The 5,825-nt window shown below is 36.3% G+C and overlaps 1 long non-coding RNA gene across 2 annotated transcripts; it reads left to right on the forward strand.

The window, feature by feature from the left end:
- Positions 1-647: 647 nt before the first annotated feature.
- Positions 648-4,562, forward strand: LOC149011195 (uncharacterized). 2 transcript variants are annotated; one of them, XR_016174687.1, is made up of 6 exons: positions 648-727; positions 827-877; positions 1,519-1,615; positions 1,720-1,803; positions 1,940-2,524; positions 4,221-4,562. It is a non-coding gene; the product is annotated as an uncharacterized LOC149011195 (long non-coding RNA). The 2 variants fall into 2 exon arrangements; XR_016174686.1 differs by lacking the exon at positions 4,221-4,562 and having other exon boundaries at positions 1,940-3,251.
- The last annotated feature ends 1,263 nt before the right edge of the window (positions 4,563-5,825 follow it).

Below are 5,825 nucleotides of genomic sequence, written 5' to 3' on the forward strand. Positions count from 1 at the left end.
CTATTTTTTGGCATATAATTAGTCATTTGTTCCGAGTTTCTTGTATTTCATCGACCTTGTTTGATGCTTTTTGATTATCTGTTGGGTTAGTCTCGCCTATTTTTGGTTATCAATAGCCCCCCCCCCCTCATTCCGGTCGGGCCTTGTTGGGTTTACTATTCTCGGTTGGAAACCCCGGAGCTTAACATTCAACCATTGATTTGTCTAAGTATTCGGGGTATCTATTTCTATCATTGGTATATAAACCTTTGACCTGAATTTTATGCATATCAGATCCTTTGCTCTGTTGGATTTGTCTAAATATGAAGATTAAATCTCTTTTGTCCTTTCTCCGACAATAGGCATACCCTTGATTCTTTGGTCATTTAAATGCATTTTGTTTCTCTCGATCGAGACTTCGACGTCATTTTGGGTGGAAAAAAATTATAATCTTCTTCATTTATTTACCAGGTGAACCCACATACCCATCAGCTAAAACTATGCGACTTTGGAAGTTCTAAAGTCTTGGTATGTTTTTGCACCATGGATCATACTTAACTTTCTTCCTGTCTCTGTACCCTAATGTGTTTTTCTTTGACCTTTGACAGGTGAAGGGGAGCCAAACATTTCTTACATCTGCTCTAGATACTCCCCCGCCCTTGTGCTTGTTTTTGGGGCAACTGAGTATACAACAGCCATTGATATTTGGTCTGCTGGTTGTGTTTTGGCTGAGTTACTGCTCGGACAGGTTGGCATTTTTTTTATCCTTACAAAGTCCCCTTTTTTACTTCTCTTTCTTTCTTAACCTTATTATTGTACTAAAATGTATGCTATCTGTGTTTATCAGCCTCTCTTTCCAGGTGAGAGTGGAGTAGACCAGCTTGTTGAAATCATCAAGGTGATTATAATGTTTTAGTAGTTTACTCTTCAATTGATGTTACTTGTATTTTATATGTTGGTTTTTCTTCCCAATTCTGCTATTTTTTTTTTTGGGGGGGGGGGGCGGTTAAGTTGTTTGTCTGCATGTGCTTTGTACATCCCTGATGAATTCAAGATTTTAACCACCATTCTTTTTAGGTGATGGTGGTGATTATTTCATTGTTCAGTGGTTTCCACTAATACACATGATTCCAAATGTTCAAGCAGCTATGCTGTTTGGCATTCATTCGGGATTTATCACATGCTACATCACCAAATCTATAGAAGGAACATATTTCATGTGTTACTCCAGAGTCATGATTGGATTCCTGCCTGCAATTTAACCAATCATGCCCAAAGCTGAACTATTCTGGTTATGTCAACTGAAAGTTTTGTAATTTTGTATGATTGTATTTGTTTCATCCAGTTTCAACTGAAGTCGCTAAATGATTTTGGTTTTAATGTGAAGTGTGATTGTAACATTCCTTGTGAAATCACACTGAGCCAGGAAAAAATTTGTGACCATGGTTCAGTAGCCCAGTAACCAGTTGTGTCCTCAAAGAGTGTCTTATGTCTAGGTGGGCCTCTTTCTTATTATTCCTGTTCTTTATGACGTCCCAGGTTCTGGGTACCCCAACCAGAGAAGAAATCAAGTGCATGAACCCGAACTACACAGAGTTTTAAGTTCCCCCAGATTAAAGCTCACCCATGGCACAAGGTATGAGGAATTTATGTTTTACATGGAAAATGCATTGTTGCATTTCATTCTTTTTCACAACGTAATTAATATCAAATGTGCTTTTTTTTGTTGGCTTCTGCCAGATTTTTCACAAACGCATGCCACCAGAAGCAGTTGATCTTGTATCAAGACTTCTGCAGTACTCTCCTAACCTTCGGTGCACAGCTGTGAGTATGAGAACTTATTTGCTTTTTTGGTAGAATTCATAATAACAACTGGTGTGGATGTGCTTTTAATTTGGAGTTGATTCTTGAATGGTAGTATCTAGGCGTGATTCATACTTAGCCCCCTTTTTCTTTCTAGGCGTGACAAAATCAGGATAAAGAAGAAAGAAAAATAGAAATAAAAATGAAAAGACAGAAAAAAAATGAGAATAAAAAGAAAGAAATAAGAGGAAAGAACAAGGAGATAGAAAAGATGAAGTTGGTGGAGTAGTGATGTTGAATTATGCGCCCAACCAGCACCAATCAAGAATACTCTTGAGTTGTGTAAGATTAGACCCTGTTTCTGAAGCAGTGGGGCAAGAGAAAGACACATTGAACTTAACATGTTGGCCACGAGCAGAGGTTGAAGGATCAATTGCTGTTCCTGACAAACAAAAAGAGAGAAAAAAGAAGACGACGGGAACAACGTCCTTACAGCAGATTTCTTGAGTCGTCTAGGATTGATCTCTGTTTCTGATGCAATGGAAGAAGAAGAAGAGGAAAACAGTGTGCCTACAATAGATTTCTTGAGTTGTTAAAGATTTGGCTCTGTTTCTGATGCAATGGAAGATGGAAAAGAGGAAAGCAGTGGAAACCATCTCTTATGTTGTCTGAGTTCAACTCACTTAACAACAAACAATGGATTTGGAGCAAAATGTTGGTGGTCATCCCCATGTACATGCAGGTTAGTTGAATCTTCATGTGGTCTAATCTAACCTTTTAATTTGTTTTTAAGAGCTAATTATGATAATCTTTTCTCTCATTTTAAGTATGTTTTGATTTAATTCTGTAAGAGATTAATATATTCAAGCAGCATTAATCTGGGTATAGATTATATTGATGGGGCATCACTAAATGAGGAAAGGTTTGTCTCACTAAATGGAGTTAAATGGCTACAGAGCTATTGAGAAACAGCTCATGAGGTCTTCTCATTCATTCATGATCAAGGAAAATAAACCTTAAGATTCTCAAATTTTAGTTGTTCTGTTCTTTCTAAGGTAAGTCATCTTATCCATAGTTTTATCTTCCTTTAGAACGAAGCAGGGCTTGCTAGATGCGATCCATTCTATTTATTTTTTCTTGTTTGCAGATCATGACCTAATATTTTAATATTTTAATATTTTAAGTTTGTGTAGAAACTAAAGGCAAGGTAGAAGCTTCCAATCCTTCACAATAGGAAACACTAACTTGGACCTAACAACGAATCACGATGTAACCAAGGACAATTAAACTAACCATGCATCTAACTAGGAGACATTCCACAAGCACAGCCTACAGCTTATGCATGTGTACATGACATATATGTGCCCAAAGGATTGGGGGCCTGGGGCTGTAGAGTATTAGAAGAAGAAGATGAGGGGTTGGAGATGATTCAACTTACTGTTGATTAAAGAGCAGAAAATTAAAGTCAAAGATGTCTTTGAACTTGCAGAAATTCTAGCAACTTGGAGTCTTCAATGAAGATTGAACTTGGTCACTTGGGGAAGGACGAGCAGACTTTCTATTTCAGTTGGTCTCTAAATTCAGTTCAATACTTTCAAAGCATGTCTCAGACAAATAAGAGACTGCTATTGTTTTTTTTTTTTTTTTTTTTTGATTCATCCCCTGCTGTCTATTTCTGTGCAACAGCCTGTAGAGGCTCCCAAATGATTTGTTGAATGATCAAGTTTTGCTTTGAGCAAGTTCCTTATCCCCTTCTGTTGAACTATTTGACCAAATCTTTAGCTATTAGGTAGAGAAGTGCAATCATTGAATGAAGTTATATATCCAATGTATCATAGTCAATGTTAATTATCCCAAACTACATTCTGAGAATGCTTCATTCTTTTCCTGGATATTTTAAATATTGAACTGCCTACAAATGGACCATGCAATATATGAGGTTTTGCTGTCAGATGATGAAACAAGAAAACTAACCATAGAAAATCTAGACCAAGGATATGATAAAACAAAAAGGGAAATGTTTATCTTCATGAAAGTGGAATATTTTTGGAATCTAGTTGACTTGTGAGAATCTTTAGGCATGTCTGAAGTACTTAGTCTTGAATTCCATGCATTTAGTACAGAGAGACACTAGGGATAATTCTGCTAGATACTTGGTGGTTATTCTGGCATTCACATGATAGTGGATTTCATGTGTGTGAGAGAGGTAGCTTATCATGGTATCTTTTTGTTTAATTAGAAGCATGAGATACTAAGTGAGGATCTCTTCAATTTCAGAAGTGAAAAATAGGTTAGTTAACATGTAATGGATTTTGTTTTGCTGTAAATTCTAGCCATATATCTTGTTATAATTTGCTTCCTTAATCATGTGATCCTCTTTATTACTCTTAATTTAAGGAGCTGAGTCATTTTTAGCTCATGTCTTCTCTTTTTGACAGATTAACTGGATTGTATCGCACGTAGTGAAAAAGTAATTCCACAAAGTGTGTTGGTGCAAGTGCTGTGAGGACTCTTGAAAGCTTGATCCATTAATTGAAACAAAGAGTTTCTGCTGTTGTTCCTACATCAGTGATGCTACAAGCACCCTCCAGCTTGGTTTCTGCTTTGGGATTCGCTGCAGATGCAGATGACAGATCAGAATATCTCCTCCAGTACTCCATTAGTATAAAAATGAAGATTGTAAAGTAGAGCATTCCTGTTAAATATTGGACTTCATTTGTAAACTTGAATTTGGATTGATGGAAGTGGATATTCATTTGTTAATTGAATTTAGATTTTGATGGAATTGAATTTGGCTTTTTGGATTTTTTTTTTTAATTAAAAAAACCTATCCCGGCGTTTTTAAGGCATAATGTATTATATGCCGGCGTTTCTACACATATTTAACGGCGTTTTAGTAAACGCCGCAAAAAGTACTTTTGACGGCCGTTAAAAGTGCCGTCGTAAGTACCCATCACCGGCGCTTCAATTTAACGCCCCTATACCAAAGGTTTAACCATCTTAATTTTAAGGGCTCTTTGATAATTGCTTCTTTGGCTTAGGGCCTGTTTGGAGTGTCTGAATCCAAGGATTCGAAATTTCTGGATTTATGAATCAAACATTTATACCTATTTGGTTGTAAAACATCATTGGATTCAAGAAATCTCACTTTTTTTTTTCTTTGCCTAAAAACGTGAATTAAGTCATTCTTGGATGTTGGGTGGAATCCATAATTAAGTATAAAAGGAATAATGAAATCTACGGATTCACTCGGGCTAACTCGACGGAACTTTATGAACTTCGATAGATTTGAGGCTAACCAAACAGTTAATTTTTTTTGAACCATAAATCTATAGATATGAAATCTATAAATATAAAATTCTATTTCATTTCAAATGCATGGATTCATGTAACAAAATAGCCCCTTATGCTTTTATCTCCCCGTTTTCCTTGACATCCACGGATCCACCATAGAAGTGTTAATTAGGGACCAAAAACTAGGAGAAGACGGGGAAATTTATAACTTTATCCAAGAAAATATAAGTAAATCCATTGTTATCACACTTTTTAAAAGAAAAGTCGATTTTCCATTTTAAAAGACAATCACCGTTCCATTGCATATGGAAATTTGAAAACTCTAAACCACCTGGAGAGGCATCTTTCCAAACTCTATAATGACTTTCTCATACAAAAGAAGTCTTAAAGTGTTTGCTTCACCAAAAAGGCGTCTTTGCCAAGATGACCCATCACTGACTAAGGAGTCATAAAGCGTTTGCCCAAATGACCCGCAACACACTAACAAGTCTTAAAGCATTTGCTTAGATAACCCATCACTCACTAAGGAGTCTTAAAGTTAATTAAGTTCTTTCTTTCGGTAGTCTTAAAGCTAAGTTTACATCTTATAATCTTCAAGATTTGACTCTTAGCCTCACCCCCATAAGACCCATCATGCAGTTAAGGTCAAGGAAAGAAAGCTAGCTAGCAGCAACTAGATGCATTAGTTTCTTTTCTTCTCTTTTTCACTCTCTTTCGTCCATTATTAGTTTGTCTTTTGTCTAGCTTAT

This window comes from Hakea prostrata, chromosome 7, assembly GCF_041222555.1.
Source record: "Hakea prostrata isolate BN-2017 chromosome 7, UWA_Hpros_2, whole genome shotgun sequence".
In the NCBI taxonomy this organism is placed as follows: Eukaryota; Viridiplantae; Streptophyta; class Magnoliopsida; order Proteales; family Proteaceae; genus Hakea; species Hakea prostrata.